General features: G+C 43.9%; 2 long non-coding RNA genes across 2 annotated transcripts in view; one reads left to right on the top strand and one right to left on the bottom strand.

The window, feature by feature from the left end:
- LOC137465576 (uncharacterized) overlaps positions 1 to 22,109 on the top strand; it is a 234,580-nt gene that overhangs the window by 140,256 nt on the left and 72,215 nt on the right. The gene's annotated exons all lie outside the window — the stretch shown is intronic.
- The window catches only part of LOC137465577 (uncharacterized), a 419,327-nt gene continuing 407,985 nt past the window's right edge, over positions 10,768 to 22,109 (bottom strand). Inside the window, exon 2 of the long non-coding RNA XR_010994710.1 lies at positions 10,768 to 10,896. This is a non-coding gene — a long non-coding RNA (uncharacterized lncRNA). The remainder of the gene's footprint in view (positions 10,897 to 22,109) is intronic.

Genomic DNA, 22,109 nt, shown 5'->3' with positions numbered 1-22,109 from the left:
TTCCATGTTTGTGAATGTTTGCATGTTAAATAAACAGTTTTTTCCACTTATCTCAATGGAGATTTCTGTCTCCCGAACTGGTGGAGACAAAGGCCACTTAAATTTGCTTTTTAGAAAAACCGTTTCAAAGTTTCTTCCCAAATTTGCCCTAAACCAAGAAAGGGGAAATTAGTCTGGGCTGCTGAAGAATGGAAAGACATCACTTACTGGGTAGAGAAACTATCATTGTGAATCATTAAAACGGAAAATCACGGACAAAGACTCTCTAACTAGTCAAAGTTAGAAAGTGGTATGTTTATTACGCTGGCGGGGGGCACCGTGGGGATCGTCCCCGAAATGCATGACCGCACCGCACAAGGATTTTTGCCTTCTATTTATTTCCCAAAATAATACATATGCACAATCCCAGCACCTCCCATCCCAGCTTTGTATTAAAATGAGGTTATTAGTCTTTCACATGTGTGCAATTCTTCTCTTTAATTGGGTCAGTGGTCTCGAATTGGGTCAGTGGTCCCAGGGATGAAGTCATGAAGGTCTTTGTCAGGTCTCTGTGACCCTCTGGCATGATCCAAGGCCCCCTGCTTCATGATGGATTGACATAGAGTCCAGGTACTGAGCATTGTTCCACTGGTTTCAGTATGTTCCAATAATGGATCACTTGTTCCACTTCCTTCGACAAATAAGCTCATAATATAACAATTAGCTTTAGCTTAAACATCTAATAATCATTAACTTATCGTTGGTGCATCTAACTTCAATATGAATTGGTTCTAACCCTCAGCTAAAATCTTAACCCTTTAAAATCAAGATTCAATTGGAAGTCCGCCATGTAGATGCCCATGTCCACAAGAGTAGGGCTAATGAGGAGCACCAAAATAACAAACAGGTAGATCAAGCTGCAAAGATAGAGGTGCCAAAGATAGACTTGGACTGGCAACACAAGAAAGAGCTGTTCCTAGCTCGATGGGCCCATGATGCCTCAGGTCATCCAGGTAGAGATGCGACCTATAAGTGGGCATAAGACCAAGGGGTGGATTTAACCATGGACAGTATCTCTCAGGTTATCCATGACTGTGAGATGTGTGCTGCAATCAAGCAGGCCAAGTGGGTGAAATGCTTATGGTATGGTGGGCAGTGGTCCAAACATAAGTATGGGGAAGCCTGGCATATTGATTACATCATACTGCTCCAGACACGCCAAGGAAAGCACTACATGATCACAATAGTAAAAACTACCACAGTGTTATAGATGAGTAAAGAGATGGTGGGCTCTCACAATTAAGGGGTGAACATTATGTGTATGTTAAGAGAAGTTTCGTAGATGTATAGTTATGTTACTGTAATATGTCCTCCCTCTTGTATTGTTATCACAGGATGGCCTTGGTAGTTGGGGCATTTTGGCTTGTTACTATAGTAATATCTGACCTCCAATCAAGATGTAAGCAAGTGATCTCCACCACTAGATGGCAAGGAAGGAATTGACTGTGAAGACTTTTAGGAGGGGCTAGAGGTATAAAAGGCAGAGCATTCATTTTGAAGACAAACACGTGTCTGATAGTCACGGGGGCTCCTGATGCCTCAGGTTTTAACTTTTATATTTTTCAGATTCTATTCTGCTTTAGTGTGTAAGTCTAGGCTTCATATTAGGGGATAGTAAGCTCTCTCCACAGAATAGGTAGACAAAACAATTCCTTATCTAGCTGGGGACCCAAGGACAGCTGATCCAGATCCCAGGCTCAAGAGCACAAACAACGGTGGACCGGAGAGAGAAAACAAGAAGGATGGGACTTCATGGGCTGGGGCTGTAATTGGACAACTAGCTCCAATATGCTAATGGACCAAAACTTATAAAAGTGTGAGACCCCGTGACCTGTCATCCATTTTGTGGCCATTTTGGCTTGTGCTGCCCAAGGTAGATCTATTTGAGGCTTCTTAATCAATACCTACTTTATTCTTTAGCTCTGTCTAGTCTCTGTTCTAGGTCAGCCTTCACAAGGCATCACTCCCAGCGCTGTAATTTTTCCTTATTTAGTCCTTTTGTTATGTTTTTCTTAAGGTTTATTAAACCTTTAAAATTTTAAAAGTGAGTAGTTGTTTCTCACAACAAGATGGTTGGAGACCTACACTGTGTCTCATGCTGCGGCCCATAACACCATCCTAGGCCTTGAAAAGCAAGTCCTTTGGAGGCATGGTACCCCTGGGAGGATTTAGTCAGAAAACAGGACTCATTTCAAGAACAGTCTTATCAACACCTGGGCTAGGGAACATGGCATTGAATGGGTGTACCATACCTCCTACCATGCACCAGTTGCAGGCAAAGTGGAACGGTGCAATGGACTGTCAAAAACCACCTTGAAGGCAGTGGGTGGGAGATTTTTCAAAAACTGGGAGCAGCATTAACCACAGCCACCTGCTTAGTTAACACCCAAGATTCCACCAACTGAGCAGGCCCTTCCAATCTGAGCCTCTGCATACAGTAGATGGAGACAAGGTCCCTTCCAGTTAGGGAAGAGTGTTTGAATCAATTCTGCCTTGAGTACAGCCAAACCCATCCATGTCTTTGCTCAGGGACCAGGCTGCACTTGGTGGATAATGCAGAAAGATGGAACAACATGATGTGTACCTCAGGGTGATCTGTTTGTTGAGTGAGAACCATGTGTAAATACCACTGTTTGCTGAATGTCACTGCCACTATCTGTATATAGCTGTATAAATGTATATAAACATGTATGTATAAATGAATGTGTGTGTGTAGAGTTAGAATATATATTAATTTTTGCCTTGAGCAGACAATATGGGGATAATGGGTGGAAGGGCGTCTCTAATCCTTGCAGAGCTTGTCTAAATATTTGTCCCGGTTTGAGACAAATTTGGGATGAAACTTCCCAAAAGGTGTCTCCTATGAAAAGGCAGATTCTGGCCAGCCCCTCCCCCAACTAGTTTGGGAGAAAATCTCCATGGAGAAAATGGAAATTACCCATTTAATAAATAAGCAAAGTATTCACAAGCATGGAAGAATGAATAATATTAAACAATAAAACCTCTTGTTGTTCTGAAGCTATGGCAAATTCAGAGAATCCTTCTGTGTGGAAGGGGCTAACAGCAGGCCTGTTAGCTAAAGGAGCAAGAAGAAGCTGAGAAGCAAGAAGAAGCTGATAAGGAGCTTTCTCCATGGCTGTTACCAAGGAGACCAAGAGAAGAGAGGAATTGAAGAAAGATAAGGAGGGAACTTTGCAGCTGGACAAAGTATTTTTATAAAGTTAGCTGAAGTCACTGTTACTTTTCACCAATGTTTTTTATGTCGATTTATTGGTGCCAATAGTTGGAGTAGAAGAAGTATAAACAATTAGAAAGTGTATAAAAGGTCAGCCATTTTTGATAATAAAGAGTTACCATCTGAGACTGCTTGATGTCTCTGCTTTGTGTCGTGACCGCCTCAACAGCGACATCTGGTGATCACCAAGTGGAACAACAGCCTTAACAACATACTCGGTCTGGACCCACACGGCGTCCTAGTGACTGGCAACCGTGACCCACTGGGGAGTAGTGGAGGAGGCAGCATTGGTGCAGCTGAGAGTGGTGTGTGGAAGCCACAGGGAGGTCCGGACCTGAATTTCTGCTATCAAGACACCTGGAAGCAGGTGAGCCACCAACTAGCAATAATAGGAAATAACATATCTAATGAGGAAGAGACTGTTTTGGCTACATGGAAAGCTTTGTTAAGAAATAAGGGAATTAATAATTCAGACTATGCCCTTCATAGTATATTGCTGTGGGCTAAATCACAGGATTTTGTCACTGATCATTTAGGGTTAAAGCATGGAAAAAAGTCGAAGACAGACTGTGGGAAGTCATCTGAGCAGGAGATAAAACTGTTGTCGATCTAGGTGCTACATGGGGATCACTTTTTGCGGCATTAAAAGAATGGAAAACAGAGCGAGAACAAGCAGAGGGCGACACGGACAAAGAATCGGGCTTGATAACAGACACTGATGGGGGGGATAAGTCAGGTGGGGCCTCTGATGGGGAACTTGCTGAATCCATCCTTGAAGAAGGTGCAGATGCCATGGAAGTTACCAGGCAGGCTACCAAAGCTTCTGGGAAAGCTGCCAAAACTTCTGGGAATGCTGCCAAAGCTTCCGAGCAAACTGCCAAAGTCTCTCCTTATCAGACTCCTAAACGTCTTTATCTTACACCTGCACAGCAGCTCGCAGTGGTGCCTGCATACATTACACTGCTGAGCCAGTTAGCTGAAATGTCTTTAACACAGAGAGAAACCCAGTTGTCTGCCACCCCGCTTCCCTGCACTCTAGCCCAGTCATTTGGCCCCCTGCTCCCCTCTGAGCTGCATGAACAGTTTGCAAGGTCGTATCCTCTTTTGCCTGACAGTGACAGTGAATCAAGTGGAGAGTTACCCACAGTAACACCTGAGTTAGGGCAAAGAACTGTTGACAGTTCACCTTCTAATAGATCTAGCCCTGCTGCCCCATGGACTTTGCCTCCATGTCAAGTAACTGTGCTTCCTCGACAGCCTCAGCAGTTTTGGGAATTTGTTAGGAAGAAAGCAACTGAAGAAAGGAATTGGGACATAACAGAAAGATTAGGTGCCCTGAAAGTACCTCAGGAACAGAGTGCTAATGCAAATGTTGCTTGCGACAACCCTATGGCTTTTCCAGTTTTTAAAGCAGTTCCTGGAACAGGGCAGAATGATAGTCATCACGTCTTTGCCTGGAAGGTTGTGCAAGATCTCCAATCGAAAGTGGCTCAGTTTGCTATTAATTCCTCAGAGGAAATGCAATTATTACATGTAATCAATGCAGATATGCTTTCACCTTATGACACCATGCCTCTTGCTACGATTTTAGTCCGACCAGTACAATACAGTGTGTTTCAAGAAACTTGGAGGCGAGTGGATGAGCGCACAGCTTTAACAAATATGCAGTTGCCTCAACACGACTCTCATCATGCTGTGGGTGTTGATGCCTTATTGGGCACTGGGCCTTTTACCAACCCAGATTTTCAGGCAAGGTGGGATCCTTCAATTTTGACACAAGCTCAGCAAATAGGCATGAGAGCTTTAATAAAAGAATGGAAATGGCAGCTCCAAAACAGAGATATGTTACTGTACAACAAGGAATGACAGAACCATTTTTGCAATTTGTGGAAAAGCCTGCTACAGCTATTGAAAAACAGGTAGATGATGAATCTTTGTGACACAGATTGTGTATACAATTGGCAAAAGAAAATGCAAACCCAGACTGCAGAAAGATTATTGACACCTTACCTGGGGAACCCACATTGCCTGAAATGGTTACTGCTTGCTCAAAGGTTGGTTCAGTAGAGCATAAAATGGCAGCTCTTGCTGCAGTTCTAAGGCCTCCAACAGCGTGTTATAGTTGTGGACAGCAAGGGCAGGTAAGGGCACAGTGCAATACCCCGAAAATAACATCTAATTCAAATGCAAGCAGCAAAGTTATGTGCAATCGTTGTACAAAATTTGGACACTATGCTAAACAATGTCGGAGTAAATATCATGCAAATGGTCAGCTGTTGCAGGGAAATGGCAAGAAGAGAGCGAAGGAGCGTGTGGGGACACAAATACCCCGACAACCACAACAACAGTTACGAGCCTCCCCAGTACTGCAAAGCCACCCATTTGCAAACAATACTCAGGGGCAACAAGTGGGTCCGCAGGGATTGATATACCCACCGCCAACACAGTAGCTGTTTTGACCAAAGAAATATGCAAAGTACCCCTTTATGCCTGCGGCCCAATAGGACGGGGATTGTGTGCATTTTTAATAGGGAGATCAAGTACTACATTTAAAGGTATTCATGTGCTTTTAGGACTTATTGATGCTGATTATTTAGGACAGATTCATTCTATGGTATCAATTGATGACCCCCCGTCACTATTCAGAAAGATACTTGCATCGCTCAACTTGTACCCTTTGTGAGTTCTGTTCCCAATACAGTAAACCGAAGTTGCGGCAGAGGAAGTTTTGGATCAACAGGAGTACCTCAAGTGTTCTGGACTGAGAGAGTAACAGACAACTGTCCAGAAAAGACATGCATCCTCACAGTCACTGGATATCATCCAGGAACCATATCGGTAACAGTTTTTAATTGTCACTGGAGCAGATGTTACAATACTTTCGTGACTTTGCTGGCCTCAGTTGTGGCCTCTCACACATGCAAGTTTTGGACTCATGGGGTTGGGTGGAGCTGCAACAGATGGCTTGTCTGCCATTGTAATTAATGTGAAATATCCTGATGGCCAACAGGCTAACATCAGTCCGTATGTTGGCAAGGCTCCTCAAACTTTGTGGGGATGAGATTGCTTATCTCTATGGGGTGTCAAAATTACCATAGATTTTTAATAGGGGCCCGCTGTGATGCAGGGGGGTGAATGTCCAGTTGTAGACTTGACATGGTTAACAGATAAACCTGTCTGGGTTGATCCGTGGCTGACAAGCTCACTCCCCTGCAAGAATTAGTCGCAGAACAATTGCAAGCGGGACATATTGAAGAATCTTTCAGCTCCTGGAATACCCCAGTTTTTGTAATAAAAAAGAAATCAGTAATATGGAGACTTTTACATTATTTACGGCAGACAAATGCTGTAATGGCAACAATGGGAGCTTTACAACCAGGCCTTCCTACACCCACAATGATTCCACATGAACGGCAAATAGTTGTCATTGATTTGAAAGATTGTTTCTTTGCTATTCCACTGGCTGAACAAGACAAGGAAAAATTTGCTTTTACTGAGCCTTCCACGAATCATGTTGAACCCAATAAAAGATATCAATGGAGAGTACTCCCCCAAGGTATGAAATACTCGCCAACTATTTATCAATGGTTTGTGGCACAGGCCTTGTCAAAAGTGCAGGAGCAATTTAATAACTGTTATTGTTATCATTACATGGATGATATCTTGTTGGCATCTGACAACAGACAACAGTTATCAGCTCTTAAAGAATGTGCTGTGACAAATATGAAAGCCTTTGGTCTGATTATTGCCCCAGAGAAAGAGCAGGAACACATGCCTTGGAAATATCTAGGTATGTTGGTGACTAACACTCAAGTTATGCCTCAACCTGTAAAATTAGACATTGATGTTAAAACTGTTACTCATGTACAGAAATTGGTTGGTGCAATAGGTTGGATTTGATCATATTTAGGCATAACTAATTATCAGATGCAACCATTGTTTGATTTGCTATTGGGGATCACTTCCTCTACTGATGAGAAGCAATTGACTCCGGCAGCAAAGAGGACTTTAGAAGAAATTGAATTAGCCTTAGCACACAAATTTGTTATCGGAATAGATACCTCTGTTGGTGTTCAATTGTTTATTTTGAGGGACCATGAAATACCATGTGTGTCCCATATTGAGAAGTGAGATGTTTTCTATTGCCATCTGTGTACCAGTTATTTTCTGTTAAGTGAGCAGTTTTCCTTATCTCTTCCACTAGCAATCCTCTCTCTGGGGAGACATCTGCTGATAGTAGGCTATTGAATGTCATTGTGTGTCTGATAAGGACTATAACATCCCATTGTGTGTTGCTCTGCCCAGAGGGAGGAGCAAAGCATTCCTAACTGGATATAATCTGGGTTTTGGGGACATCAGAGGCAGCCTTCCCACAGGTTTCCAAGAGGAACAGCTGGGGTTTTCCACTGGACATTCAGAAAAAGACTACACCCTTTCTACAGTTACTAAGCAGTTCTAGTAGCAGATGGGAATTGCTGACATGTGTGAGGTCCATCCTGCCATTTGCTGCCTCCTCCTGCCATCTGCTGGACTCCACTGGTGTTGGTGCTGCTTTCTCGGGTCCACATTCTGATGGGGGGGAAGGGAAATGGAGTCCTGAGCACTGAGAAACAGTGGCCCACCTTGCTCTGACTCTGGTTCTGCGCTGCCAATAGGTGTTGCAAATTTCACTCTGAAACCATTTTTGATTGCAAAATGCAGCTTCTTGGGTTGTTCCTGTTGGCAGTAGAGGCAAGAGGCAAGAGAGAGCTCTGTTTGGGCTACCTGACTTTAAAAAGATCACCATATCCTAGCCCTGCAATTATCTTTCTGGCTGCAGGGTCTTAAAGAGACAGTAACAAAATTTAGGCACAAATAGATGTAGCATGCAACAACATTTTGGGTTAGTCAGGACAAATGTCCACAAATGAAATAACTAGTAATATAAAGCTGCAAGCAAATTGCTTTGACAATAAGTCAAATCTCAGTTAGAGTTGAAACTGGCCAGTGTTATTTCAGGCAACAAGAAAGGTTTTCTTAAAGTATGTTAATAGCAAGTGGAGGTCTAAAGAACATATTGGGCAGATACTTGTTGAAGATGGTCACCTGACTAATATGGATGAAGAAAAAGCAGAGGAGTTCAATGCATTTTTTACTTCAATCTTTAATAACATTGATAGCCCTTGGGCTGCCCAGTCCCCTGAGTCTGAGGATCACGAATGTGGGAACAGTGTCTTTCCATTTGTGGACACTGAAATTGTAAAGGAACAGCTGTATCAGCTGAATGTTCACAGGTCCATGGGGCCAGATGGGATTAATCCCAGAACTCTGAAGGAGCTAATGGATGTTATGGCAGGATCCTTCTCAGTCATCTACCAAAGGTCTTGGGAGTCTGGATGCAAGAGTTGAATGCATGATTAGCAAGTTTTCTGATGATACTAAACTGGGAGGTGCTGCTGACTCGAGTCACAAGAAGACTTGCAGAGGGATCTAGATAGATTGGAGCTCTGGGCTATGATCAGTGGGATTAAATTTAACAAGAACAAATGCTGTATGCTGCACCTAGGATGGATTAACACCAGGCACAAGTATAAACTGGGAGAGGAGTGGCTGGAGAGCAGCCCTGCAGAAAGGGATCTGGGGTGCTGGTTGACAGCAGGCTCAGTATAAGTGAGCAGTGAGCCCTGGCACCCAAGAGGGCAAACCATGTTCCCGGGTGCACGAAACACAGCATAAGTTGCCAGTTAAAAGAGGTGCTTATCCCTCTGTATTTAGCATTGGTGCAGCCTCACCTTGAGTACTGTGTGTACTTCTTGGCCCCAGAATTAAAAAATGATGTGAAGGTCCTCGAAGTACCCCCAGAGGAGTGCAACAAAGCTGGTGAAAGGGCTGGAAGGAATGTCCTATGAGGAGTGTCTGAGGACTATGGGCTTGTCTAGTTTGGAGAAAAAGAGGCTGAGGTGTGACCTCATTGCTCTCTACAGCTTCCTGAGGAAGTGGAGAGGGAGGTGCTAATCTTTTCTCTCTGGGATCCAGTGACAGGATGCATGGGAATGGTTCAAAGCTGCACCAGGAGACATTTAGACTTGACCTTAGGAGGTGTTTCTTTATAGAGATGGTGGTCAAACACTGGAAGAGGCTTGCTAGAGAGGTGGCTGATGCCCCAAGCCTGCCAATGTTTAGGAGGCATTTGGACAATGCTCTTAACAGCATGTTTTAACTTTTGATCAGCTCTGAATTGGTCAAGCAGTTGGACTAGATAATCCTTGCCTCTCCTATTTGGCACCACCAAGAAGAGCTTGGCTCCATCCTCTTGACACCATCAGATACTTATATACATTGATAAGGTCCCCTCTCAGTCTTCTCCAGTCAGAACAGGCCCAGTTCCATTAGCCTTTCCTCATAAGTGAGGTGCTCCTGCTGCCTTAAACAGATGGAACAAAGGCTAGACAGAGTTAAGGGGAATAAAAGGATATTTATTGTAGGGCCTTCAAAGGCCACACCCTCGCAGTACCAGAGCCATGGCTTTGGCTCTGCCCGAATGGCTCCAAGATGGAAGCAAAAGAGGGCTTGGTCACAAGATCTCACATTTTTATAAGTTTTGGTCCATTAGCATATTGGAGCTAATTGTCCAATTACAGCCCCAGCCCATGAAGTCCCATCCTTCTTGTTTTTTCTCTCTTCAGTCCATGTTGTTTATACCCTTGGGCCTGAGATCTGGATCGGCTGTCCTTGGGTCCCTGGCTAGAGAAGGAATTGTTGTGTCTACCTACTCTATGAAGAGAGCTTACTATCCCCATATATGAAAACCCACACCTTACTATCCCCTTATATGAAACCCAGACCCACACACCAAAGCAGCACAAAATCAAAAAAGTAAAAAAACCCAGAAAGCGAAAACCCAAGGTATCACTCCAGTCCCCTAATCATTTTTATAACCTTCTGCTTGACACCCTCCAGGAGCCTGATGTCTCTCTTGTCCTGAGGAGCCCAGAACTGGACACAGCACTTCAGGTGAAGCCTCACCAATGCTGAGTAGAGGGACAGGATCACCTCCCTCAGTCTTCTGGCACTGCTCTTCCTAATGCATCTCAGGATACCATTGGCCTTCTTGGCCACATGGACGCACTGTTGCCTCATGGACAGCTTGTTTTCCACCAGGACTCTTGGGTCCTTCTCTGCAGAGCTACTTTCTAGCAGGTTGTGAGAAACGACCCTCACTTTTAAAAATTTGAAAGGGTTTATTAAATCTTGACAAAAATTGCAACAAAGGACTGAATAAGGAAAAATCACAGCGCTGGGAGACCCCCCCCCCCCCAGACTACCAGCCACATGGCTTGTCTACAAAATGGATGCTCTGCCTTTTATATCTTTAGCTCCTCTGAAATTTTTGTCAGTCAACTCTTTCTCTGCCATCCATTGGTGGAGATTACTTTATACATCTTGATTAGAGGTCAGGTGTTGTTTGTCATTGTTGAGGCAGTCACGACACAAAGCAGAGACCACAAGCAGTCTCAGATGGCAACTCTTTATTATCAAAAATGGCTGACCTTTTATACACTTTCTAATTGTTTATACTTCTTCTACCCTAACTATTGGCCACAATAATTAAACATAACACCATTGGTGAAAAGTAACAGTGACTTCAGCTAACTTTCTCGTCCAGCTGCAAAGTTCCCTCCCTATCTTTCTTCAATTCCTCTCTTCTCTTGGTCTCCTTGGTAACAGCCTTGAAGAGAGCTCCTTATCAGCTTCTTGCTTCTCAGCTTCTTCTCACTCCTTTAGCTAACAGGCCCACTGTTAGCCCCTTCCACAATTCCCCCTTTTTGTTTTTGAACTACAAATACAGCTGCTATGGATTGTTGCAGGGCCCTTTGCAAAAATCCAAGCAGACAGGGGAAACACAAACAATCACAACCATCAACAAAAATTAACATTCCCATTCTTAACACAATCATTCCCGTCCTTCATCTATCTATAAGTGCTTTTAAATTTAACTATCCTATCAAGTTATATATCTAATAAACTATAACCACCCAAAGTGCTCAAAAGAAGATCCTGATAAGTGCAAACTAAACCCACATCCTTTAATTACTATAAGAACACATGAAGACTGATGAGATACCTGTCCTGATATATGGCCTTAGCCAGTGTCATCCGCATGTTCTGCTTTGACTGCGGAACCATCCATTCTATTCCTTCCTGCATGCTCCAGATATGGCTTAATACAGCGAGCAGCAACCCATTGAGGACCTTTATCAGTCAAAACACAAGCATAACCTCTCCCCCAGGTTATTAGTTCCACTGGACCAGACCACATAACAGTAATTAAATCCTTAACCCATACCTTAACATTTCTACAAAAATCTGGTTGCTTAGAATTCAAAGAGGAAAAATGGTAAAAAATTGGAGATAAGTGTGAGTCAGGTAGGGGATGTAAAAAATTTAACACATAAACAGCTTTATCTAATCTCACTTGAGGTGACTCCTGTTGCCTTCCCCGTTTTTGTTTTTGAACCTGACGTTTAAGAAGACCATGAGCCCTTTCAATGATTGCTTGGCTCGTGGGAACATGTGAAATGCCTGTTGAATGCTCAATGCCCCAAGCACGAAAGAATGCTTGCATTTTCTGCGAAGTGTATGCTGGGCCGTTATCTGTTTTTATGTGACATGGAACACCTAGGATAGAAAAGGCATGATAAAAATGACAAATAGCATCATGAGTTTTTTCTCCTGTGAATGCTGAAGCAACCATTGCATGAGAAAAGGTATCCACTTGAACATGAACATACTTAAAGCGACCAAATTCTGGCATTTTTTGTAACATGAGTTTGCCATTCCTCTAAAGCAGATAGACCCCTAGGGTCGGTATCATAATACTGAGAAACATGAGACATGTGACAGCCAGGACAAGAAGAAAGAATTTATTTTGCTTCACCAGGAGACAATTTAAATGGCTGCTGTAAAGCTTGAGCACTCTGAGGAAAAAATTGATGAGACAAAACTCCCTGCTGCAACACATTAGGTACAGTAGTGATTGCAGCAGCAGCTACTAGGGAATCTACATAGGCATTGCCTTCAACAAAAAATCCAGGTAATGATGTGTGGCTACAAATATGCATAATGAAATAAGTATGTTTTTGAGCACAAATAATTGTCCATAATTTCACTAACATGGTAAATAATGGTTTCTCTTGAATATTATACAACACTGCTTGATATAAATGTTTAACTAGATTAGCAACATAAATGGAATCAGTAACTATATTTACAGAATCAGAAAATAAAAAAAAGCCAAAAGAACAGCACAAAGTTAAACCAATTGAGGAGATCCTTGCTGAATCATTGTCTCATACTCCCAGTGATCATCCTTTTTCCTGGCCACAGCAGCCTTTCCGGTTTTCCCTGATCCATCTGTAAAAACTGTTATACCTTCCACTGGATCAGGAGAACAAATTTGCTTCCCTTCAAAAGGGATCACCTTGGTCAGTTTTAAAACAAGATGAGAAGGCAAATGGTATTTTATCTGGCTGGTAAAACCAGATAAGGCAGATTGCAACTCATGATTATTTTGAAAGCACCATTCAAAACACCACTGTTGTACAGGTATCACAATGGTCACAGGGTCGTATCCCAGAATTTCATGACAACGCCTGCGACCTTTGATGATAATATCTGCAAAAAGCTCATAAAGTCCTGGAGCTGTTTTCCGAGATCTGAAAGATAAAAATATCCATTCCAATATATGCAGTTGGTCTTCCCAATTATCACTCCATTGACACAGTATTCCACATGGTATTTCATGGTCCCTCAAAATAAACAATTGAACACCAACAGAGGTATCTATTCCGATAACAAATTTGTGTGCTAAGGCTAATTCAATTTCTTCTAAAGTCCTCTTTGCTGCCGGAGTCAATTGCTTCTCATCAGTAGAGGAAGTGATCCCCAATAGCAAATCAAACAATGGTTGCATCTGATAATTAGTTATGCCTAAATATGATCAAATCCAACCTATTGCACCAACCAATTTCTGTACATGAGTAACAGTTTTAACATCAATGTCTAATTTTACAGGTTGAGGCATAACTTGAGTGTTAGTCACCAACATACCTAGATATTTCCAAGGCATGTGTTCCTGCTCTTTCTCTGGGGCAATAATCAGACCAAAGGCTTTCATATTTGTCACAGCACATTCTTTAAGAGCTGATAACTGTTGTCTGTTGTCAGATGCCAACAAGATATCATCCATGTAATGATAACAATAACAGTTATTAAATTGCTCCTGCACTTTTGACAAGGCCTGTGCCACAAACCATTGATAAATAGTTGACGAGTATTTCATACCTTGGGGGAGTACTCTCCATTGATTTCTCCAATAAGTCTCTCCCTAGAAGAGATTCTGGGGAATTGGGCATGTATAAGAATTTATGGATGCCCCACTGTTTTCCATATTTGTATTTGAGTGGCTTGCAAAAATATGCTATCTCAGGTTGGCCAGTTGCTCCCCTGACCCTGACATAATCATTCCCTACTGGCACCAGAGCTTTGTTTAAAACTGAAAATGTTGCTCCTGTATCCACCATGAATTCCACCTCTTTCCCTTCCTCCCCCAGTTTCATTTTTATAACCAGTGGATCTCCTGGGGTAAGGTCCCCCGGTCCCCTTCAATTACTTTCTGTGTGAGCAACTACCACCTCCCTTCCCCGGTTCCCTTTCCCATTTCCCTTTCCTTCAGGGCACTCGTTTTTCCAGTGTCCAAGTCTTTTGCAATTTGCACACTGATTTTTACCCAACCGGGGTGGTCCTTGCCTAGGTGGTCTTTGTCTCTGTCCTCCTTTATTTTCTTCTTTTACTACAGCCGTTAATTTTCTCATTCCTTGCCTATATCCTTCTTCTCGATTGCTGAAAACCCTCCATGCTTCTTCTTGCAAGACCTCCAGCTTCCTTTCCTCTCCCCCTTGGAGTCTCTGAAGTTTCCTCCTGATATCTTGACTAGATTGCCCTAAAAATAAACTTGCTAGCTGCTGTGTCCCTACCTCTGATTCAGGATCTAATGATGTATAACGACGCATTGTGTCTCTTAAGCGATCCAAAAACTCAGAAGGACTTTCAGAGGGATTCTGTTTAATTGCATATAAAGCTGACCAATTTATAGTCTTGGGGATGGCCCGCTCCACCCCCTTTGCTATCCATTCTTGGTAGTGACGTAACTTTTTTATTTGCTCCTCATCATTTGGGTCCCATTTTGGGTCTTGGAGGGGAAAGAAGTTCTTAACATCCACTTCTTTTGCTTTGCAAAAGCCTTCTGCCAAGTCTCCTGCTGCTTTTAAAACTAGCTGTCTTTCTTTGTCTGTCAATGCATCCAACAATAACTGAATATCTGACCAGTCTGGGTTATGCTGCTTAATCATGTATCTTAACCTTTTAGCTGTTCCTATTGGGTCACTTCTATAGTTTTTGGCAACTCTTTCCCAACCTTCTAAATCAATTGTAGAGAAGGGGACTTTTATCAACACCCTTTTCTTCTCAGGTCCTATTGCTTCCCTTAAAGGGGCTTGTATGATTTCCTTTGTTTGTTTTCTAGTCCGAGATGCTATGGGACTGCCTGCACTCTCATCACTATCACTCTCAGGCAATGGTGGATACGATATAGTCTGTAACTCAGAGGTGGGTGGGGGAGCAGACGGTCCAGCCTGTCTCTCCTCCAAGGGGGCTGAACCTGTTCCTCCCCTTAGTCCCCTTTGCTCCACAGGGGGTGACACCAATAAATCCAACAACTCTCGCGTTTGTGTTTCTGCTTGATAAACCTTATCACGATGTGTGCAACGCTGGTTTATTGAGCAGGTGCTACAACATCGTTTAGGCTGCTTCCTATTAGCTTTGCCTTCCCTTTCTAGGGCTAATACCAGGGGGTCAGAAGGGGCCCTGATCCCACAATCCCTCTGCCATTCAGGGTGATTTCGGAGGGAGAAAAACATATCTGCATATGAAACTTCAGTCCACTTACCCTCACGTCTAAGAAATAGCATTAGTTCCAATAAGGTATCATAATCTAGGCTCCCAGTCGGGGGCCATCTGGCTCCGTTTTCCGGACGATACAAAGGCCACCACTGGCTACAGTATTTTACCAGGGTGCGTTTGGACTCGACACCCCCCCGAGCCTGCAATCTTCTTCCAATTAGCTAAAATGCAGCCCAGAGGGCTTGCCTTGGGAATTTCTCTGCTCTCTCCCAATCCCATTATTTTCTTATCTTATGGCTTTTATCCAGATCTTTCTCACACTCTTACACAGTCTTTTCTTAATCCCTTTCTCCTAGCTCCAGATCTCTGGAATTAACTAGATTCTAAAAAAACAAAACACCCTTTAAAATTTCTTGCTCTGGATTCTCCTGACTCTGCAGCTTATACTGAGCACAGTAACTGTGTCTCATACATGACGGGCAATACCACCACTCCCTGCAGGTCCTGCACTCAACCAGCTCCCACTCTAGATATTGCCCTTGTCAAAACAGAGGGTCCTAAGGTTCAAATCCAAAACAACTGGGGGAAAAGGATCCCCTCCAGCTGTCCTGCCACGGCTAGTAAAGTACACTAAACAAACCCTAAAAACAATACTCACAGCAAAAACATCAAAAAAATAGCAGTAGCTGAGAACAACATTTATCAGAGCAGGCCTCACAACGAAATACTTTACACAAAATACTCACAACAAAACCTTAGACAGCATTAAGCAAAACAATACTCACAGCAAAAGCATCAAAACAGCACCAATAGTGCTTCAAACAAAATGCAATATCCAAAAACGACGCAAGGAGTTCAAAGAGTCCACACAAAGTTGCCACAATTATAACTTTTGACGCAAGCATCAGAAATATGCCACAGTTTCCCAAACACGAGTTACTTCACACAAAACCTTTAAAACTCACACATACGCCCAGACAGCAACAAAGCTCACACGCACATCAGTGCAAAATTCACACACATAAACAGACAAAACTCACATACACCTAGACGGACAAAACTCACACACACACACCACACACCCAGACAGCAACCATACACCAAGGATTCAGGGAATCCTCCCCCGCTGCCTTTCCGTCTGTCAGCGGCCCTTACCGATAGCTGCCCTTTCAGCTACCGGTTACTTGCAAGTCCAAACCAAACCAAGACCATGCTCTGTGTGGTCAGACGTCTCTGAGCGTCTTACCAGTGGTCACTACGGGGCCCCCCCTTTTTTAAAAGATACATACCGTTTCTCCGCTGGTTAGGAGGTCGTTCTCTGCCCCTGCAGTAAGCGACACGAGAAGCGGAGTTCCTCCAGAGAAATCCTGGGGCGCGCCTTAGGAAGTCCGCCCCCGAGCCGGTCCCACGGCTGGCAGAGAAGTCCCTTCATGGTCGCCAATTTACACGCAGAGCCAGACTCTAAAACTCAGAGACAGAGTGAGTTTTAAAGTAGGTATGTTTATTCAGCCAGACGCATGTGGGACATTTCCCCAAATACATGCATGTCCCTTGCTTACACACGTGTTCTTTTATCCCCTGGAGTGTAACATATGCATTAAGTTTCCCCGTGGATCATTTCCTGGCTCCCCTCCCTCTCCGCTCTGTATGCTAAACAGCTTGTCGGTCCTCTGCGCCTGCGCAGCTGTCTCTGGTGGTCGTCCCAGGCTTCGGGGATCATAAAAGGGATGAAGTAAGAATGGTCTTCTTCAGGCTGACTTTTCGACCCAACTGATTTGCACATGCCCATTGATTCCTTGGCCACGGTCCAAGCCAGGGGCCAGGATCCATCTGTTTCCAGAACATAAGGGGCCCCATTTTCAGTTGTCTTTACACCCTGTATCCTGTTTTCCATATACATTCCTTCTCCTTATCGGGTCTCTCCTTGCTGCTCTGCACGTAGTCTCTTCCTTTCCCATAGGCCAGGATACGGTATATTCTCACGTAACATAAGGATGTGGCCCTAAGCAATATCCATTATTTTATATGCCTATTACTATTCAATACCTTCTAATTTCTATGATTAATATCTTCTAGTTCTAACCCCATGTTTCACATCGCTGCTCAAGAAGACCCAGTGCTGGCACTGCAGCATCCTCAAAGGGAATGCTCCTGCTCAGCCTGCGGGCCCCCTTGCTTTAGGCCTTTTTATTATAATAAATGCTGAAATCACTTTTAGTACCGGGAGTGTGGTCCCATTTTTAACAAATCCCCTATCGAAGCAGTGGCCCTTGAAGAGGGAATAACTCACTCTGACTCCATGTTGCAGAAGGCTGAATAAATTGCTTTTATTAAGCTAAAATATATTACATTAATACTATACTATACTAGAACTATAGCATACTAAAAAGATACTCAAGAAAACCCGTGACTGTCTCCAGACAGTCACGACACAGCTTTGACCCAATTGGCCAATCAATCCAAACAACCATCACAAGTGTCCAATTAACAAATCACTCTTCGGTAAACAATCTCCATAACACATTCCACATGTGCCAAATAACAAGATCAGTGAATAGAGATAAGAACTGTTTTCTTCTTTCTCACTGCATCTTACAGCTTCCTAGGAAAAATCCTGGGAGAGAGAATCATGTCTCTCTCTGTTCAGAGAATGTGAATACCACAATCCCCCTTCCTAAACCAGGGGGTGTAGCCATGGACTGCAAATAGGACATGAATGAAAAATACAGAAAAGCCCTCTACCAGCTCTCAAACGAATGTACTGCTGAATTTCATGCCATATGTCTTAAGAGACTATTTTAACTTTGCCTCACTTCTCCTACTTATGCCAATCAGTATAGTGACTATAGCACATTCTGCAATACACATGCTTCTCAGTTGTGGGTGCAGAATGTGATGAGGGCAATTTGCTCACTGAAATTCAAGAGGAAAAAAAAAAGCTACTTTGGATAACACAACTAAGTTTGAAAGGGAATTAATTTCATTTTTAATCCCACAGATAATAAAGCCACAGTTTCTAGTTTGAGTCAAGATTATATTGCAACAGTGCTATAATCTGTCTCATGGAAAGCAGAGCATAGCCCTGATGTAAGGATATGTTTGCATGAGAACATTTTGTATGAAAATGCTTTGTGTGCCAATTTTGTATCATAAAAACGAATCCTTCATAATGTATAGAATTATCCAGCAGAGTAGCAGTGAAAAATGCATATTATATGATTGGCTCTTCGCAAATATTAAAATGAATACTATATGTGTTATGTTGGAAAGTTATGCTGTATTAATCTCTTTTAGGTAGTGCTGTATTCATCTCTTTTTAAGTAGTGTGGGAAATATACATTTAGGCTATACCACTGTAGCAGGCAGAGGCCCTGCAAGGCCTCCCTGGTGGTCACTCACCTAAGATAAGAAATGCCTAGTCACGATGACGGGACCAAAGTAGCCTCTCTTCCGCCCTTGGACCCTTGTTATCTCTCTGTAAGACTATAGGTCATATTCTCCTCAACCCTGGCCATTGGACAATTTCCAACACCCCGGTACCCTATATCAACCCCCATCTCTGCCCAATTCGGCAGAAGAGCTGTCACTGGAAATCTTCGCAGGAGCTGCCAATAAAAGACACTGCTGCGAAACTCCATACAGACTTCTCCTCTCTCTATCCCTGCGTCTGCCGAGGCACTTGCAAGCACAGAACGAAATCACTTATGAGCTGAATTCACCAGAGGTGAAATCACTCCAGAGTTGCTCGCTAAGTTGCTTGCGGCTGGGAGCTAGCCTGAGGGACCCAGAAAGGCTGAGCCTCATCAGCACAGCTCTATCCGGGACACCCATGGCAGTGGCTGCCAGGGGGGCTGGACGGACCCCTGGGACCCCAGGCCGCGATATGAGGCAGCCTGAATGGGAGTACTGGCATCCTGGCACCCCTGAGAGCAGCATCTCTTGCGGATTGTTATTGCCTCGGGCCTGCCACGACCCTCTGAGGGTAACTTCTCCGTTATAGAAGAAGTTATCTGGAAGAGGTGTCCAACGAACCTGAATATCAACATCTGGGACAAGCTCCTCAGGAAGCCTTTCTGTGCACTTTTATCTTGGGTCCCCTTTTGTTGTTTTTTTTTTTTTTTTTTTTTTTTTTTTCTTTTTTTTCACCTTTTCACTGCTGGAGGGGAAAAGGGGACTATACAGTAATGGGATCAAAAAGTAGCAAATTAAAACGATCCTAGAACGAGAGAGATTTATATTTACAACTCCTAGAAATCCTAACTGCCAACAGCTTTTCTTTCTCTAAAGGCAATCTTTCAAAAACTAACTTGAAAAAATTTATAACATGGATCCTTTCCCAGTTTCCAGACACTAACACAAACATGATCGGTTCAGACTCTTTTTGGGACACAGTAGGGACAAGAATATATGCTTTCCAAACTAATGAAAACTTTTCTGTAACTAAATTCTTGCCTCTGTTTCTTTCTATCACTAAAGCTGTCAAAAAGACAACACACAGAGCTCAATTCCTCTGCAGATTTCCCCTGCTGAGGAAATTCCATTCTTATCTCCATTACCAGCAGGCACTGTCCCTTCAAATGCTAATTTGCCAGATAACAGCCCTCTCTCAGCCGTTTTACCCCTTCCTGGAACGGGGAACCGGGAAATCGCAAGCCCAGCCCCACCCACCCTCTCTGCACCTGCGGGGTTCGTGGAGCCCGCCCATCCCTCCGCCCCCCCTTCCTCGAAGCGCATTTTTCCTCGCATATCCTTGTCCTCACGACCTTAAAAACATTGCCAACTGCCTTCTTTCCCCGGCAGAATATATGCTATGGGAAAGACAGTGGAAAAGGCAATTAAAAACATTATCAGACACCTATTCTCAAGATGCAAATAGGCCAGATTTTGCAGTCAAACAGCTGGCTAAAGAAGGGGATATACAGAAACCCTCAGACCAAGCTGACACCTTACCTAAGGCAGCACTACAAGACTTGGCTATTGCAGCAAAAACCTCCTTGCTTCTTACCCCAGATGACTCTATCCCTACCCAACACTTCTCTAGTATTAAACAAGGAGTAGATGAAAGCTTTATCAAGTTTGTAGACAGAATAAAAGATGCTCTGGAGAAACAGATAGAGAGCACAGAAGCAAGAAAAGAACTGTTGTGCAAGCTTGCCTTGTCAAATGCAAACAAACAATGTAAAACAATTCTGAGGGCTTTACCCTTGGATACAGAACCCACCACAGAGCAAATGGTGGAAAGCTGTGCACGTCCTCTGTCCACTGAAAACACAGTGGCCCAAGCAGTTGCTAAGGGTATTACAGAAGGAGTTTCTGGTGCATATGCAGTAGTAACTTCCAAAGACCAGGCCCGCTGCCATCACTGTGGGGAATTTGGACATTTTATAAAGGACTGTCCAAACAGGTCACCTACCTGAAATCCCCGTAATACCTACCAAAGGCCCCAGAACCAGCAGCGCTACCAGCAGCATTTGGGAAACTTCCAGCAGAGCGCAGCCAGGCCCCACGTAAAGACAACAAATCAAAAGACATCCAGATCTAGATACACGTCATCCCAGCAGATTCCAGGCCACCTGGAGAGGAACCAACACATGGAGCGATACAAATGGGAACACGGCACCAGTTGGTAACTGCTTTGTCCATTGACTTTAATAATAAGGATGTTTATCATGTTCCCACAGGCAACCATGGGCCAAAAGGTGGTCCTTTTGACATTTTAATTATAGGGGACACTCTCCATGGCCCAGAGGAAATCTTTGTTGTTCCAGAGGTACAAATAGTGCACCTGGGACAAGAAATCTCTGTCCAGCTGTGCTGCACGGACTTACCATTTTTTCTTTCAAAGGGAACTCCGATCACACAAGCCTTTCTACTCCCAAAGAATCACAGGCAACAGCTTACTCTCAACCCTACAGCAATGTGGGCGCAAGCTGTGGGACGAAATAAGCCTACCATCAAGTGCAGTCTATCCTACAGAGGAGAAAAGATCCACCTACCAGGGATGCTGGACACCGGTGCGGACGTGACCATCATCGCTCGCTCAGAATGACCAGCACACTGGGAGCTACAACCGATAGCAGGCATAATTTCAAGGATTGGTGGAACCACAGTGTCCATGTGAAGACAGCACAACATCCTCGTCGAAGGGCTTGAAGGCAAGCTGGCAACCATCCGCCCATTTGTGGTAAGAGCCCCCATCACCCTTTGGGGCAGGGACGTCCTATCCCAATGGGGTGCTTCCCTACGTATTCCCAGTCAAGACTTCTGACTGGGGCCACTGAGGAATGCGCACTACCAGATACCCCTCATCTCACCTGGAAACACCAAGACCCAATCTGGATTGACCAGTGGCCCCTCTCTAAAGTAAAACTGCGCGCACTACAAGCCCTTGCGGAAGAACAGCTCGCCAAAGGTCACATCGTCGAGACCACCAGCCCTTGGAATTCTCCAGTCTTCGTACTGCAAAAACCTGGGACGGACAGGTGGAGGCTCCTCCACGACCTTTGCAAAATCAATGAGGTCATCGAGGACATGGGCCCCCTCCAGCTTGGCCTGCCTTCACAATCGATGCTGCCTCGAGACTGGACACTTGCCATCATAGACATTAAGGACTGTTTCTTCAGCATTCCGTTGCACCCCCAGGATGCTCCACGGTTTGCTTTCTCCATTCCCTCTCTTAACAGAGAGGCTCCACTCAGAAGATACCATTGGTTGTATCTTCCCCAAGGACTAAAAGTCTCGCCTACTATATGTCAGTGGTACGTTGCTCACATCCTGTCTCCTTTTCGGAACCTATATCCAGATGCAATCATCTACCACTATACGGATGATATCCTGGTCTGCACATCAGAAAAAAGTTAGTTAAAAAAAGCAGTTAAAGGGACAATTGAAACCA

Source organism: Anomalospiza imberbis, assembly GCF_031753505.1.
Source record: "Anomalospiza imberbis isolate Cuckoo-Finch-1a 21T00152 chromosome W unlocalized genomic scaffold, ASM3175350v1 scaffold_31, whole genome shotgun sequence".
Taxonomy (NCBI): domain Eukaryota; kingdom Metazoa; phylum Chordata; class Aves; order Passeriformes; family Viduidae; genus Anomalospiza; species Anomalospiza imberbis.
The sequence above is the reverse complement of the archived record's forward strand: the minus strand, read 5'-3'. Positions and strand labels throughout refer to the sequence as shown.